This window comes from Myotis yumanensis, unplaced genomic scaffold (genome assembly GCF_028538775.1).
Source record: "Myotis yumanensis isolate MYYU_CA2020_CCGP unplaced genomic scaffold, mMyoYum1.0.hap1 SCAF_8, whole genome shotgun sequence".
NCBI lineage: Eukaryota > Metazoa > Chordata > Mammalia > Chiroptera > Vespertilionidae > Myotis > Myotis yumanensis.
In genome coordinates, this window is record NW_027223759.1 from 6,287,096 (window position 1) to 6,304,530 (window position 17,435).

Below are 17,435 nucleotides of genomic sequence, written 5' to 3' on the forward strand. Positions count from 1 at the left end.
CCCTCCGCCCAGCTCCTCCCAGCAAGTCAGGAAGCAGGGGTTTCTCGGCCACCCCTGGTGTGTCCTCTTTCCTGCAGAAAGGGCATCCTCTCCTCCACCACCCACCCACCCACCCACCCCCACGCCCCCATCACATAAGTATTTGCTGCTGCTATTACATTTCAAAATAGCAGGACAGACAAATCTGGCACATGCCAACAGGTGAAATAGACCACTGAGGACGAGTTCATTTGCTCGGTTTCCTTCGCATGGGAATGTAACTCACTCAAGTCTCTTTCAGGAGCCCCTCCCGTGACCACAGAGGCCGTCATAGTTAAAACTACAGCACCCGGCACACACATGGCACTTACTCTTTCTAAGACATTCACAAATATAGACAAGTTATTTATTTCTTTACTTAATTTATCTTTACTGATGAAAGTTTTACAGATGTTCCCCTTTTTCTCCCCCAATGACCCTCACCACCCACACCCGCCATTCCCCCTCCCCAGGCCTTCACTGCACTATTGTCTGTGTCCAGAGGTTATGCATATATGCATATAGGTTCTTTGGTTAATGTCTTCCCACCCATCCCTGCCCGCCTTCCCTCTGAGATTCGTCAGTCTGTTCCATGCTTTCATGTCTCTGGATCTATTTCATCTTACTTATATGTGGAACCTAATGAACAAAATAAACTGACAAATGAAATAGATACATACACAAGTTATTTGTAAGTCTTTTTTTAAATATACTGCTTTATTGATTTCAGAGAGGAAGAGGGAGAGAGAGAGAGAGAGAGAGAAACATCAATGATCAGAGAGAATCATTGATTGGCTGCCTCCTGCATGCCCCCTATGGGGATCGAGCCCGCAACCCAGGCATTTGCCCTTGGCCGGAATCAAACCTGGGACCCTTCAGTCCACAGGCCGACGCTCTATCCACTGAACCAAACCAGCTGGGCGTAAGTCTTGAGTTTATAAGTCAATCGCTTCATATATTTACATTTCACCCAGCCTGGATCGATTCACCTTCTAAATGGAGGTAACATTACTGTGCCATGCAAGACCATTGTGAGGAGAGAAAAATCGTAAGTGAGTGCTCAATGATAACCCACCGCTGCTCATAGGGAATAGAATCAGTATCATCATCAATTACATATGACATGGTTACTGGACTTCTTGTGATCTCTCTGTAAGGTAGATAAATGTTGAATCACTATGTTATGCACCTGAAACTAATACTGTATGTCTATTATAATCCTCTAAACATTTTTTAAAAGCAACTACTGTTATTTTAATAGGAAGATATTATAATCACCGAATTAATGCCTTGTTTAGTTTGGAGTAGCTCTCTCTGGCTTAGAGTCTGGGAAGAGTAACACTAGGACTTGAAAAACAGATAACTGAAGTTAAACACTAAAGACACCCCAATAAATTTAATTTTTTTAAAAAGGAAACAATAAAAAGAAGACCATCTTTACACACGAAACACACTACCAGCTCTCCGTAGTGCTGGCTGACCCCAGGCTTCAGTACGAAGGAGAAAAGCCGCCCATCCTTGCCGCGCCCCCCTAGTCAACGTGGCTTCCAGCTCCCAGAGCTCAGACATCAGCTGCACCAGGATCCATGGGCCTTTGAGTTACACAGCTCATGACTCAGCCACAGCGGTTAGGGAACTGTTTCTGCATAAAAATGCAATCCGACTTCCTAACAACCCACTCGTCAAAGGACTTTTGGAGCCCACCTCTCCCGAACTGGTGACTGCACGTGGTGAGGTGCAAGGTTAGAGAGAGAAGGGAGGAGGAGGAGGAGGGTCTGCAGCACAGAACGGGGAATCAGTCAGTGGGAACCTCACCAAGAGTAACAGGCAGAGACCACCCCAGGGTCTTGAACAGAGGAGTCCGCTGTGAAGCTTACGCCTGGGAAACTTGATCTGAGCACATAGAAAGGCTGACGGTCGGAGGAGGAAAGCAGAGGTGGGGAGCCAACTAGCAGCTACCTGCCTCGTTAAGGCGTCTGGTACTGAATGCTGAAGAATGGACTTCAATTACACAAAAAGGGAATAGCAATCAGGAATATTTTTTTAAAAAAAAAGAGCCCAAAGACTTGGCAACAGATTGAATACAGGGGGTAAAAGTGAAAAAGAAATTAGGACTAAATTCTGGATATTGCATCTAAGGGACAACAGAATCCCAGAAACATTGGTAAGCCTGGGAAAACTCAATACCATGTTGCGTGAGTTTGCAGTCAATGCGCTGTATCTCAGTAACTATGTCCCAAAGACTCCCATGAGGGTGGGCGCGAGTTCCAGGTTATCACGAGGCCAGGGATAAAACCATTATTCAAATGTAAGTTTCTGCTTCATAGCGGCCTCAGTATTTACTAATTAAAATTGACCCTGCCAATGATTCTCTAAAAGGCTTATTAGGTCAGTGTTTATTTTATTTTTTTAATATATTTTATTGATTTTTTTACAGAGTGGAAGGAAGAGGGATAGAGAATTAGAAACTGATCAAAGAGAGAGAAACCTCAATCAGCTGCCTCCTGCACACCCCCTACTGGGGATGTGCCCACAACCAAGGTATATTTCCTTGACCGGAATCGAACCTGGGACCCTTCAATCCGCAGGCCGATGCTCTGTCCACTGAGCCAAACCAGTTAGGGCTAGGTCAGTGTTTAAAAGCCTCATTCGGATATTTCACTTTACACAACTTAGATCAACAGAAAATAAATAAAGTCAGAATGCTTAGATGACAGTGAGCGGCTATTACCAAACCTGCTTTGGAAAATTTCATTTTTCCCTCATAGGAAAGGCAATGTCCAACACCATGCAAAAGTGAATTTGCAAAGTCTCATAAAAATGAAAAAAAAAATCAAACCACTTTAAATTTTATAGTTCAAAATTGTAGTCTAGAACTACCTTAATCAATGCAATGTTCGCATATGAAAAAATTAGTGCTACTCAACCAACCAGAATGGCTGCTTTTTTTCATTTTTTCCTACTGGGATCTAAAAATTCCTGATTGGCTTCTTGGCTTCATACCTACACCTTCTGCAATGAGAAAGGCAAATTTTCTTCAGAATATTATCCACGCTCTTCTGAAAAGCTCAGAAGATAAACCATTAGTAAGGAAAACTGAGTCGTCCCCACCGTATCTGTTAAACAGAAAGCAGTCCTTTCTTCAAAGCTCTTAGATAACCCTCCGGTGGCACCCTCTGTGCTCTGTCCCTCCCAACAGACACCATTTCCCAGGAGGCAGCTATCCCAAAACCCTCCCTCTCCTACTTGTGATGAGGGCTGCACTGCGCTGGCCCTCCCAGCACAGACACCGGCCTCCGCAACACGGAGCACGCAACCCCTTGACTTCCAGAGGTCAAGGGAGATGCAATTACTAAGCAAACGGCAAAACACCTGAGTAAACAACTTCGTGCCCAAAGCAGCAGCTTTTGTTTAGAAGACTCAGGCGGTAGCAGATGACAAAGACACGGAGCAAGGGTTTTTTCTTAAAATGCTTTCGCTAAAGCGTCTGGAGGTCAATGTCAATTCACTAAACCTCACCTGAAGGGAACACGTTCATGATCAAGTGATTTTTACAGACTGGAAATGCAGCCCGGATCTTAACCTACGCTGGACATTGATAAATAAAACCAATAATAATAATTAGCATCCTGTTTCACCCTTCAAATTCCAAAAACACCACACACACACACACGCACACGCACACGCGCACACACACGCATGCACACGCACACACGCGCGCACACACAACCTTGTTCAACTACACTACACTTCAAACTCCATGTGTGTTTCACTACATAAGTGAAAGCAAAAAGGGGGGGAACTATTTTGATGTCAAAAGACACTAAAGACCGTTTGCCTGCAGAAAGGAGGGGTGTGAGAGATCTAGGAAAGCAGAGACCCATCCAGCTGGCATCTGAGATGAAGAAATCCATTCCCAAACTGCCAACCACGGTCCCTCCCCGGTGGGTGTCCCCTGGCCCACTACTCAGAGAAAGCACAGCCACTCCTCGTGTGTGTCACACATAATCGTAACCAGTGCTTAGCTTGCCCGGCAAGAGGTGCTGGTAAAACCCTTAAGGCCAGAAGCATCTCTCCTAGACAGCCTGCCAGTCAAAGCCCATGACTTCAGGGCACTGGACAGGGAGCCTGGGCTGACAGAGGCCGCCCTCACGTCTCCCTCGAGGTGGGAAGTGTCAGAAAGCGCAATTTTCCCTCCAGGCCGCTGTCCTTTGAGAAAAGGCTTTTCTCCCGGCGATTTTATCAAATGACACCTGATGAGCCACAACAACTCTACAGAAACCAAAAGCGGTGGGGAGAGAAGCGGAGCCTCAAAAAGAAGTGAGCTGTTCTTAGAAGAGGACATGAACGCTGGGCAAAAATAAAGGAAAATGAAAAAAACACTAACAAAATGTCAGCGCCCAAAAGGACAGATCCTTAAATAAAAACATAGGACAACGGGGAGGGTGGGTAGGGGCTGGGGGGCGGGGGGGGGGGGGGGGGGGGGATGGGAGATATCAGTAATACTATCAACAATAAAAAATATATTTTAAAAAACTTTAAAAAAGAATATAGGATAGCGAGTGTGGGGAGAGCAAAGGCAGCATCTTACTCATTTATCTCAATCGTGGAGGACAGACTGTCAGGAGTCCCTTCATGGAATGATAGTCGCTGGCACAGACACCAATTTTTTTAAACATCGATCTATACCTCTTAAATGCTATTAAAACAAGAAGGGCAAAACTTCGTCTCAAGAATCATTTGTAAACATCATGTCACATTAGGAAAGTGGAAACCAAAACTGCATATATTTTCAAGACCTTTTTAAAATTCCACCTATTTTTCAGTAAGTGCAGAGGAAGTGGCATGGTCTATCCAGGTATGAATTTTAAAAAAAAGAAAGGTTCTTTGTTTTCATAACCAGTCCTGTGGGTGGTTTGCTTGTCTAGTCGCAAATACTGACGAGTTATGTGAGGGAAATGGAATCAATTCATTTTAGAGTCATCTCTTCTGAAAGGCATTAAACTTTACTCCCTCTATATCCTTAGGGGGAACAATGCCTTTTTTCTTTTGCATGAACACATCCCAAAGCATAATCTTCAGCTAAAGCTGCAGATAATTACCAATAGTTGGTCAAAGGAATTCAGCTATTTCAGAATTCTGCATTATTTTGTGTGGGTTGAAGCACATTTGTGTGGGAAAGTTTTCCTTGCAAAGAGAAAACACAAAACATAAGCTTCTAGTTACTGAGTGTCGAAAGCTGCTAGAAAAGATAACCAAGCGCGCTTAAATACAATTGTTTATTCCATGAAACACCAGAGGTCACACCTATATAAACACTAGTGGTGGTAGCCTGTACACGATACCCACAAAAGACATTGTCAAACCTTCATGCTCCTCCCTTTCCATCCCCACGGCCGCAGCAGCACCAAGCCAAGTTCACGTCCTACATCTAGACCAGTGGTCGGCAAACTCATTAGTCAACAGAGCCAAATATCAACAGTACTTCTTCAAAATAGACTCGCCCAGGCCGAAAACCGACTTCTGCGCATGGGCCATGAAGTTTCCATCACACTGTACGCGCACCCACACGTGGTATTTTGTGGAAGAGCCACATTCAAGGGGCCAAAGAGCCGCATGTGGCTCGCAAGCCGCAGTTTGCCCACCGCGGATCTAGACCATCACTTCCCAGCAGGCCTCTCTGACCTCTTATTTTCCCCCGGACAATCCATGTACTCTCTCCTAGGAGCATTTTACGACAACACTCCCAATAAGCTAAACAGCATCATTAAAGGACCATGATGGAGATGAACAAAGGGGCAGGGGTGGGACCGAGTGTCAGTAGGGTGAGCAGGGCAGGCCTCTCACAGGCAGTGACATTCAGGCTGATGGAGCTGAGGCCTGGAGTCAGCAAGCCCTGCAGGGCCCAATGAGGTGAGGGTGGCATGGTTTTGAAGGGCGGCTCCAGGGGTCAGGGTGAAAAAGCCACATAATTCCAGAGATTCCCAGTGGCATAGAGAATCATCCAGAAGAACCAAAAAAATTAACTGAGCATCAACATGCAAAATACGAGTTAAGGAAAGATGAAATCATCTCTCTTCAGGGTTTAAAGTCAATGTCGTAAATGCAGGTGCTGAGCAACCTCCTGCCGCCACAGCAGAGCCCCAGTTCTTTCCGTAGCTTGATCCCCCTTATCCATGATACCGAGTTTAATCTCGATACAACCATTAGGATAAACAGGTCTGAAAGCTTTCCCCGGAGGACTACTTGCCTTTTCATAGCACGAGTTTCCAAACATTTTTTACCAAGAAGAGGCCCTTTTTAGCTACAGAGTCATTATCCACCTCCACTCAATTAAGGAGCGGAAGAAGAAAGGAAAAAGAAAACACACACACACACACAAAACAGTGAACCGAAGACCTTTTAAAATGGTCCCCATTCCACCATGTCTCCCACGCAATGACAGCTGACGCCTGCCAGTCACAGCCCAGTGTCAGTCTGTCACTCGCGGAATCCCGACAGTCCCACAATAAACTGATGGCAAAGAGGAGCTGCATGAACTGACAGAAGACTCAGGAATTCAGAAAAGTCAATGAAAGGGATTGTGAAAAACGACCTGAATCGCATGCAAAGCCACGGATTAACAAGGGTCTGGCAAGGTTAGAAGAGTTGACACCTGAAGGACAAGAAAGTGAAGAGCAGTTTGAATGTTACAGGATTAGAGAGGCCATGGGAAGGGACAGACACACACACACACACACACACACACACACACACACGTAGTATTTGTAACGTGACTCGCATGACTGTGGTGAGAAAGACAAATATCAGTATGTGTTATCATACCATTATCTTGAAAAAGTTAACACCCCCCAACCCTCTAAAAATTTAAACACGTCACTTGTTCTGTTTTCCTTCTAATAAATAAGCCATATTTGTGACTATCCTCTACATTTTATTGTGAGATAAACTGATTCCCATAATTCGAACTTGTGTCAAAAATCCAACCCTTTTCACCCTATTTTCTATGAAATGTGACTGACTTTAATAGGCCTGCTTTTCTGGCCTCTCCTGCCCCACCCTCACCCCCACGTTACCTCCTCAGCTACCCTGTGATGGAAATGCTCATTCCAGATCTTACTTCCAGACAAAGGCACCGAGCTGATGGGCGGCACAGCTCAGCCCACACTGGCGCCTTTACAGCCTGCTGCCATAGCTTCTCGTGGCTTCCATAACAAGGCCCCATCGTGCGGTACCCAGCGTTACCCACACAACTGGGGGAAAGATTAAATCATCTCTCTGCAGGGTTTAAAGCCGGTGCCTTCAATACAGGTGCCAAGCGCATCCCACCCCACAGCAGAGTCCCAGGTCACCTGACTCGCCTTCTTCCTCCCACCTTCCCCTTCTCGTTCCTGGTCCACCTTCTGGAGCTTTGCAGACCTAGGAAGTCATCACTTGCTGATTTGTTATGAGCCAAAGGTTTGCTATTATCTGTCAACTTTACAAGCCCATCGTGTTGCTGAGATGCCGCGATTTCCCTCTTTCAGGACAGGCTCCATAAGCTCCACTGGGGACCGAGCAGGCAGAACAGAGGCCGAAAGCGTGGCTTCCCGCTGGGAGCCCTTCCAGAGTGAGACCCGGCCAACATCGCATCTCCTGAGCCTGTCTCTTCGCACCCACCCATCCTTACAGGATACTGACTACATATTTAAAAGATCTTCTGAGCAAGCACTTGTGCTTAGAAACCCTGCGGGGCCCGGCTGGCATGGCTCAGTGGCTGAGCATCAACCTATGAACCAGGAGGTCACCTGGTTCGATTCCCAGTCAGGGCACATGCCCGGGTGCGGGCTCGATCCCCAGTTGATGTTTCTCTCTCATCCATGTTTCTCTCTCTCTCCCATCCTCTCCCTTCCTCTCTCTGAAATCAATAAAAACATATTTTTAAAAAGAAAGAAGAGAAACCCTGCAGTCAGCTGAGATGAGCAGTTCTCCTGTGGCAGTGCTGAGTCACATTCCATGGCTTTGAGTTTGTGTAAAGGAAGATGGTGGCTGCCCTAGCTGGTTTGGCTCAGTGGATAGAGCATCAGCCTATGGACTGAAGGGGTCCGGGGTTAGATTCCAGTCAAGGGCACATGCCCGGGGTTTCGGGCTCTGTCCCCAGTAGGGGGCGTGCAGGAGGCAGCCAATCAATGATTCCCTCTCATCATTCATGTTTCTTTCTCTCTCTTCCTCTCTGAAATCAATAAAAATATATTTTTTAAAAGAAAGGAAGATGGTGATGGTTTATCCTAGAAACGGGGAAGAAAGAGAATGGTGATCCACGTCTGGGAACCTGCCTGCAGCACCAGCTCCCTCCACCCCAAGGCACAGACGCACACACACTGGCTCTCAGTGCCCAATGCTCCCCGCTCACTCCAAGACCCTAAGTCAGTGATGGCGAACCTATGACACGCGTGTCAGAGGTGACACGCGAACTCATTTTTTTGGTTGATTTTTCTTTGTTAAATGGCATTTAAATATATAAAATACATATCAAAAATAGAAATCTTTGTTTTACTATGGTTGCAAAGATCAAAAAATTTCTATATGTGACACGGCACCAGAGTTAAGTTAGGGTTTATCAAAATGCTGACACGCCGAGCTCAAAAGGTTCGCCATCACGGCCCTAAGTCCTCACACAGAGCAGGTTAGCGTCTCCTCCTCTCCATCCCCCAGAACAAACGAGAACATACGAATGGAGTATGGTCTGAAGCGTGGTGGAATGATTGCTAGAGAATAGATCATTCTTACAAAATAGGGACAGACCTATTTTAATTAGGTCATATATCAATTAAAGTTATATGACTGCAAGTAAAATGGCCAATCTCTTTCTAAAGACGCTCAGAAATTTCATTTGCTTCCATGAGTCAAGTTATATTCTCACTTATCAAATTTATAGAAATTGGATTCCTGCTCCCAAATTCAATATACTATAAGAAAAAGCATTTTAATCCATAGATTAAAATCTATTCAAATAAATAAATCCATAAATTTTTTTATAAATAAAATTAAATATCTATTTTTTTTCTTAGACTGCTTCATTATTCAATTTTAAAAGATTCCATGGCTTTACATAATAGTTTCAAACAAATTAAATCAATAAAACTGGTTGTGATTGGGGGGGGATCTCAAAACACTGTGCACTTATCCGTTACCCCGTTAATCTAATTATTTTAATATGTTTTTACTGATTTCAGAGAGAGGAAGGGGGGGAGAGAGAGAAATATCGATGAGAGAGAAACACTGATGGGGTGCCTCCTGCACTCCCCCTACTGGGGATCAAGCCCACACCCAGGCATGTGCCCCAACTGGGAATCAAAGGAAATCCTAACAGGCAACCTGGTGCATGGGACGATGCTCAACCAACTGAGCCACACAGGCTGGGCAGATGCTGAGGTCTGTCAGACAATGAATTACTCCTAAAGAAGACTCTGAAAGAACGTAGCCCACTAAATTAGTAGTTTTATGCGCATGTGCTCAACGTTTAAGTAAAAAATAAACACTCCCAACAGGCCTCAATACCAGCCCAGACTAAACCCAGGGCGGGTGTGCAATGGAGCACAGCTTTGCGAGGGTTTCCATCAAAGATTTACGAAGGAGAGGACTCGCTAATTCGGATCTGCATATATGATCACGGAAGAAATATTTTGACTGTTTGCCAAAGATGCCTGATGATTAATGGCACTTGTTGATGTTAAAGGCAGCTTTAAAATATCACCTGCTTTCATTTTCAGTGGCAGTTTCTATTTAGCTACGCAAACAGGGTTCTCTCTTTATATAAAGCCAGTTATGGAAAACGTCACGTGTAAACCAGGGAGCTCGAGCCAGCAAGGGTGGGCGCTGCCTGTCAGGGCACATCCAAAGCTCATGAGCGCCCCCTATTGACGGCACACCTCGTCTCTGGGCAGCTCAGTGCAGGGAATCCGTCACTGGGGAGCTTCATGAAGGGCTCCATGCAAAAGACGGCCTTGCACTCAGGAAGCATGAACCCCAGGTAACACTTGCCAACTGAATTTCACAGAAAATGAAGAGTTTGGAGAATAAGGAAAAAAATACTTTTAGAGCTTTGTTCCAATTATAAAAATAACACATGCCACTATAAAATTTCAAAAGAGATGAGAAAAGATAACGAAGATAGCTATCAGCCATAATGTCACCACCCAGAGATGCCAGCCCACGGCGTTGTGGTCTACAGACACATGCACAGCGAGTCAGACGTACAGATAAGATGAGGCCGTGCCCCACAGTACAGACTGCTTTGTCACCTGCTCCTTTCCACGCAAAACATCATGCAGGTATTCGTATTAGTGCACAGAGCACCATACCATCCTTCTAAACGGCCGTAAGACTTTCCATTGATGATGTGCCATAATGTAGCTAAACATCTCCCTCGACATGGCCATTCAGATGTTTGCTATAAACCATACTATACTCACATCTCACACATTTATTATTACACTTGCCTGGCTACTTCCTTACAAGTGGAATTGCTGGATCGTAAGGTCTTGAAGAGCGTTCCCACAAAAGCTTCAGAAAGGAGGTGAAAGAAACACCCCCCATACCTTCAGTGCAGGGGGGCCGGCTGTCTCCTCCCAGACACATTCCCGACACGGAATGCTTTCCATCCTGGAGGCAGTTCAGTGGGTAAGAGGCCGGGTCCTAGAACTAGCATCTAAGCTGGACGCAGCTCCCAGCTCAGTCCTGGACTCGCTCCATGGCCATGGGAAGTTACTCAACATTTCTGCCGATTTTTATAAAGCAGGGGCTACATCTTCATACCTACCTCAGAGGGTGATTGATTGATTGACTGATTGATTTCAGAGAGAAGAAAGGAAAGATAAAAGCGTGTTTGATGAGAGAGAATCATTGATCAGCTGTCTCCTGCATGCCCCCTACTGGGGATGGAGTCCATAACCCGGCCCCGAGCCAGAATCAAATGGTGACCTCCTGGTTCATGGGTTGATGCTCAACCACTGAGCAACACTGGCTGGGCAAGGGTTATTTTTAATGAGTAAGTGAGTTACTAGCACACCTAACACACAATAAGTATTCAATAAATATTTGCTCATATTATATTAGATAGTGTCCATCTGAAAGGTAAAAACAAATCTCATTTTTGTTTAAGTTGCATTTATTTGATTCTTACTGGGATTAAACATAGGCCATTTCATTTAATTTTTATAAGTATTTTCATTTCCTTGGCCTATTTTTTTAAGTAGTCAATCATATCATTTACTAATGGTGATTTCTCTATCTTCCTGATTTATTTTGGGAGGATAGCTGTACTGGTTAGAATTTCTAAAACAAAGCTGAATAATATTAAAGGTCATAAATACCCTTACCTCATTCATAACTCTACAGTAATAAAAACATTTTTAAAGTATTTGAAAATTCAAAATTATAAAATGTGTAGACAATTTTTTCTAGGCATTTTTCTTACCAAGCATTCTGGAATACAAGTTCTGCGCTGTTTCTAAATTTTGGCATTCTTTGGGAGGAAAAGCCTTCTTCGATATTTTAAGTTAAAATAAATTTTACTAACTAATCTTGCATACCCCAAAAAAACCATAGTAATATTTAACTGGAAATATAAAGTATAGAATAAAAATTATTATATTACTCTAATTTGTGAATTAGCAAAAGAAATTCAAAAGGCAATAATGTCATTTCTCCACATCCCACAATCCCACATTCTGAAAAGGAGCCTGAATTGTTTCTAAATATAAAATCCTCCACATACAAATTAAGACCCTACTTGCTAAGCCACAAAACGAGAGGATACTCTGATCACAGAGCAGGTTAGCTTCTTTTCCCCACATTAAACAACAGAGAGGACACTGCGCTAAAACTCTAACCTAAATCCCATATTCTGGAGGACCTCGCCAAGTCTTAACAACATACATAATTCTGTTTGCTGCTTGCCTAAGGTCTATAAACCTAGAGGCAAAGTTATAAAGCAGAATAATAACATATTTACTAAGGACTGAAAATGTGCCAGATCTCATGCTATGAGCTGGTACCATACACATCATCTTCCATCACCAAACATTGCCCCCCACTGGCTGCACAGTGCCTTTGCCCCCTGTCTTCCAAGAGCACCCTATAAACGGACTGCAGAGGGTCCTTTGGGAGTCATGGCTGACCAACTGTCCCCTGAGGAAAGACAGGGAAATGTCAGGGCCCCGGCACTGCTGACATGGTTGGAGCTTTGACTGGTGAGAGGTGGATTCCTGGAAATCACCACAATCAGCAAATAAGAGTCATCCTATCCCAGAGTGCAGGCCCAGGTAGAATGACATTGAAGCATGCCCAGACGGCCTTCCTACTCACCTCCTGGGACACTTCCCCTGAGCAGCAGTGAGCATGGCTAAGAAACTTGGGATTTACTTCTCAAAGGAATGGAATGTAAAGTGAGGCAAAATACACCAATTTAACAAAACTACCCAATAGAGCAGTTATAACACTTTCCAACAAAACATGCTTCAAATGTAAACAACCTAGTTTTCTTCATTCTTTTTTCAAAAATATATTTTTATTTATTTCAGAGAGGAAGAGATAGGGAGAGAAACATCAATGATGAGAGTCATTGATCAGCGGCCTCCTACACACCCCCCATTGGGGATCGAGCTCACAACCCGGGCATGTGCCCTTGACCAGGGATCAAACCGCGACCTCCTGGTTCATAGGTCGATGCTCAACCACTGAGCCACACCATCCAGGCTGTTCTTTGATAACACCTGTGCATGGGCTATTCATTTGGAAGGACCCAAAGATTCCTAAATAGTAGGTCTACTGGTGCATATGCATCTATTCCTGGTATTCCTATACCTTGAACGAGCTCCAAGCGGAGAAGAGAGATATCCAAATTAAGACTGAGAAGTAGAAATCATCTGGAGAAGCATCAATAGAGCCTAATGAACAGATACGGTACGGAGTCGAGACATTAAGTTCTGAGTGTTGAGGTGCTAACACGTTTGGTAAGACACTAGATACATCCGTCTCTACTCTGATCCCATAAAGCTTTGATTGTGTCAAGTGCCACATGTTGACCACTGCTTCATTTCAACACCAGATTTAGAACTGAAAGAACTCTCAGAGAGAATCTGGTCTAATCCTTTCCTTTTTTAATAACACCACTGAGTCTCTGACTGTCGTATGATTTCTGTTCCTACAGTTCAAATTAGTAGACCTGGAATTATGAGCCGCATTTCTCATCTACATGGAATGGCACCTGTCATCTTAGCTCCATGTGAGGTCATCTTGCAGAGTTGTTCAATATATCAGCATATGAAAGATCTTTTGAAAGACTTTCCTTCTTTTTAATGTTTTCATTGGTTTCAGAGAGGAAGGAAGAGATAGAAACATCAATGATGAGAGAGAATCATTGAAAGGCTGCCTCCTGCATGCCCCCTACTGGGGATCGAGCCAGCAACCGGGGCATGTGCCCTGACTGGTAATCCAACCGTGATCTCCTGGTTCATAGGTTGACGCTCAACCGCTGAGCCACGCTGGCCGGGCAAAAGACTTTCTTTTTTAAATATCACACTGGTAAAGAATGTGTGCGTTTCTCAGATATCTATCCACACAATAATATGTTCCACAAACTGGGTCAGGGAATCCAGAAATAATATAAATCAATTATCCCATCCTACTCACACTATTGTCCAATTCCAGACTTCTATTAACTGTGACCGCACCCAAGTCATTAAATCACACGTGTCCTGGATTTTCTCATCTATAAAAATGAAAGAGTAGGACCATATAACTTCCCAAAGCATCTCCCAGCTCTACAAACATGTAAGTCTGTGATTTGCTTACATCAGAACAATCATGTTCCCTACTTCTGTTTTCCTTTTCCACACAACGAACTTTTAAAAACACACTATAGCCCAGCTGGTGTGGGTCAGTTGGATGAATGTGGTCCCATGCACCAAAAGGTCATAGTCCGATTCCCAGTGTGGTCCCATGCACCAAGAGGTCATAGTTAGATTCCCAGTCAGGGCACATACCTGGGTTGCTGCCGGAAGCCGGTCCATCCTCGCTGCTTGACACAGTCGCTGCAGGAAAGAAACATCTGCACAGCATATGTTTCAATGGACCTGGCATATATAGCATACTGTTCTTAATATGTTTGCTCCCTTTAGCGCCATGTGTTTTAACCAAGGTCACCTCTCCCAAAAAGGTTGTTTCCCCAGGTGGGGATCTTTCCCTGAGGTTAGGGAGGGGATACAACCCCTTAATTGCCAGGCGGGTAGTTAAGCTACATAATCTTTACTCCCTGGAATGGAGATAAGAAACGCCCTAACCTTTGTAATAGAAATTGACAGGATTAAAATCGGCTGGTATAAATACGGATGTAACAAGACAATAAACATCAGAACCTCATCAGTTCCTAACCAGAGCTCCGACCAGAACTTTGGCTAGAGATCCTGGCTAGAGGTCCTGACTAGGCTGCTGATCAACTGAAGGCTGTCTTCGTGTCATTCCTTCTTCGCCGACTCCGTCCACACCTTTGGGGACCCCTGGACCCGCTGGGATTGGACTCCAGCAGGTTGCAGGCTTGACACCCCAATAGGGAGTGTGCAGGAGTCAACCGATCAATGATTCTCTCTCATCAATGCTTCTAGCACTCTCTCCCTCTCACTTCCTCTCTCTCTAAAAATCAATAAAAACATGTCTTAAATAAACAAAAACCCACTATAACCACAAAACTGTTACACCCCACCACCACCCTCATCCCCTTGAATGAAAATCTGTGACTTGGCACTGCTAGGTACCGACTGAAGAAAACAATACAAGTCTCTGAAAAGTGCCAGAGCGAAGACTATGAAACCAGCTGATGAAGATAACGAGAATGTAAACACATTGACCTAATGTGTGTCCAGATGACTAAGTACTAGGTTCTGTTACACATTTATTTTATGTCTGGCACTGAAGAACATATGGAAAAAGGAAAAAGACTCAGTTCAGGTTCTTTAGAAACTTACAGTCCAGTGGGAAGACATTAAAAACACACCAGCACAGGACTACAAAAGTCACATGTTAAATTCTGCACATAAGTAATAGAGGAATTGCTGCTAATGAGCAAAGACAGGCAAAATAAATTAGCTCCCCAAAATGAATAGAAGTAGGGAGACCAGACTTTTTTGCAGACTTTGGATTCTACTCAACCCACCGTATTTTTTTTCAGTGCAAATTCTATTAGATGATTCAAGATGACAATGACATTTCTGGCTCCGTTAATAGTGCTTTCCAGATGGCCAATTCCTGGTTATGCTTTAATCAGGTCTCAGCCAAACAGAATCTTAAAACAATATAATCACTACTTCCCAGAAATGTAACCAGAACAGGTTTCCTTTTCATTAATAGGTCTCCTTTAAGGCCATTTATTTATAAAGCAGTTTGGAATTTTTAGTAAATGAGAAACTTTTAACTTGAAGAAATCCCTAACCACCACCACTACCAAAAAAAAAGACACTGGAAAAAATAAAATGATCTTTCATCATTCTTAGCAGTATGAGTATTACTGGCCATCAATCAGGTCAAAACAGCCGTGCTCTATCATCTCAACTACATTAGAAATGTATTAGCAAGGAGACCCAGTGGTGAGCAAATGGTAAGACCAGGAAATAAAAGGAAAAGCCTGTAGGGTGTGGCCTACACCGATGAAACAGATGGCGAAGGGCACCCGGAGGACGCAGCTCTCACCTGCTCATTGTCCCCTGCTCCAGGAGGACTTTCTCCGAGTCCTGGAAGAAGGCTAACCTACAAGTTCTGTAGTCGCTATTGGCAATCAGGCACGGGTGTACGCAGTCACCCACGTCTGCCTCCCAAGTGATCACATCACCAGGGACCACAGTAGCCCTGTGGGTATAGAAAGGACGCCTCACCTCCTCTGTGAGATTAGAAAAAACGCAAGGCTGCAGTGATTATTATAGCAGGCACTGGTTCTAGCAAGTGTAATTGTTAGCATGGGTCACTGAGCCTGAGATGAGTTCTCCTAAAAGAGAGAGAGAGAAAGAGAGAGAAATGCCCTAGTGTCTGGGATGTTTGGGAATAAATAGAAACAGATCCAAAGTAGCATCGTCAGGCAACCCTGCACAAAATATATTTTTTAAAAATTTTAATTATAACAGCAAAGTGGGAATTTTAATAGAAATGAAAATTAAAAACTATGGAGCCAGGCTTCCTCCGATACTAACATAGACTGGCATCACTTTCATTATGACTGTTAACAGTAATAACTGCAGAGAGACAGCTGACATCATTGCTTAAAACTTGCTCATATAAGCCCCGCTGGTGTGGCTCAGTGGTTGACCATAGAACTATGAACCAGGAGGTCACGGTTCGACTCCCAGTCAGGGCACATGCACAGGTTGCAGGCTAGATCCCCAGTAGGAGGTGTGCGGGAGGCAGCTGATCAATGATTCTCTCCCATCATTGATGTTTCTCTCTCTCTCCCTCTCCCTTCCTCTCTGAAATCAATAAAAACATATATATTTTTAAACTTGTTTATGCAATATCCTATTTTACATTATAAAGTGAGACCCTTTCCAAAGTGGTTTAACTTGACTACCTGTTCTCTTTGTTCTTTGAATTCTATCAGGTCCTCCTCCCCCTGAGACTCCCCACATTTTACACAGCAACTGCCCGGCAACAGCACCTGTCCAGGGACTCTCTTTCCATAAAATCCACAGTGGCCACTGAACCAATCAGCAGCATTCATTATCTGAGCTTCATTTGGACCCAAGAAATAAAATCAAACGGTGCTGGCAGCTTCACAGGAAGAACTGAGGGTAAGTACTATTTTAAGCTCCCTCCCCAGCCTCCCTCCTCCGCCTCTGAGGAGTTAAGTCCTTTTATTTCACTTTTAAAAGCCATCTCTACGCTTCTTAAAATATTTCTGAAAGCTCGTTTACCAATCCTTCTGAAGAGGGATACAGTAAAACTGCCACCCACTTGGGGGTCCTTATTTCATTTTAGATCTTTCAACAGTTCCATTAAGAAAATGGCACCTAAAAAAAAAGCAAGTGGCCAAAACCGGTTTGGCTCAGTGGATAGAGCCTCGGCCTGCGGACTGAAAGGTCCCAGGTTCGATTCCGGTCAAGGGCATGTACCTGGGTTGCAGGCACATCCCCAGTGGGAGATGTGCAGGAGGCAGCTGATCGATGTTTCTAACTATCTATCTCTCTCCCTTCCTCTCTGTAAAAAATCAATAAAATATATTTAAAAAAATGTTTAAAAAAAAAAGCAAGTGATGCCACATTATCACCAGCTGTTATTGCCTTCTCTTAACTCTCATTTTAGGGCCTTTGAATATACCCTAGAATTCCCACCTGAAAAATTGGATCTGTTGTATAGGAGGGGAAAATACAGTGTGGATCCAGGGCCAAATGGTC

General features: G+C 44.0%; 1 protein-coding gene across 6 annotated transcripts in view; it reads right to left on the bottom strand.

Moving 5' to 3' along the window:
- The window catches only part of HECW2 (HECT, C2 and WW domain containing E3 ubiquitin protein ligase 2), a 257,430-nt gene that overhangs the window by 174,730 nt on the left and 65,265 nt on the right, over positions 1 to 17,435 (bottom strand). The gene's annotated exons all lie outside the window — the stretch shown is intronic.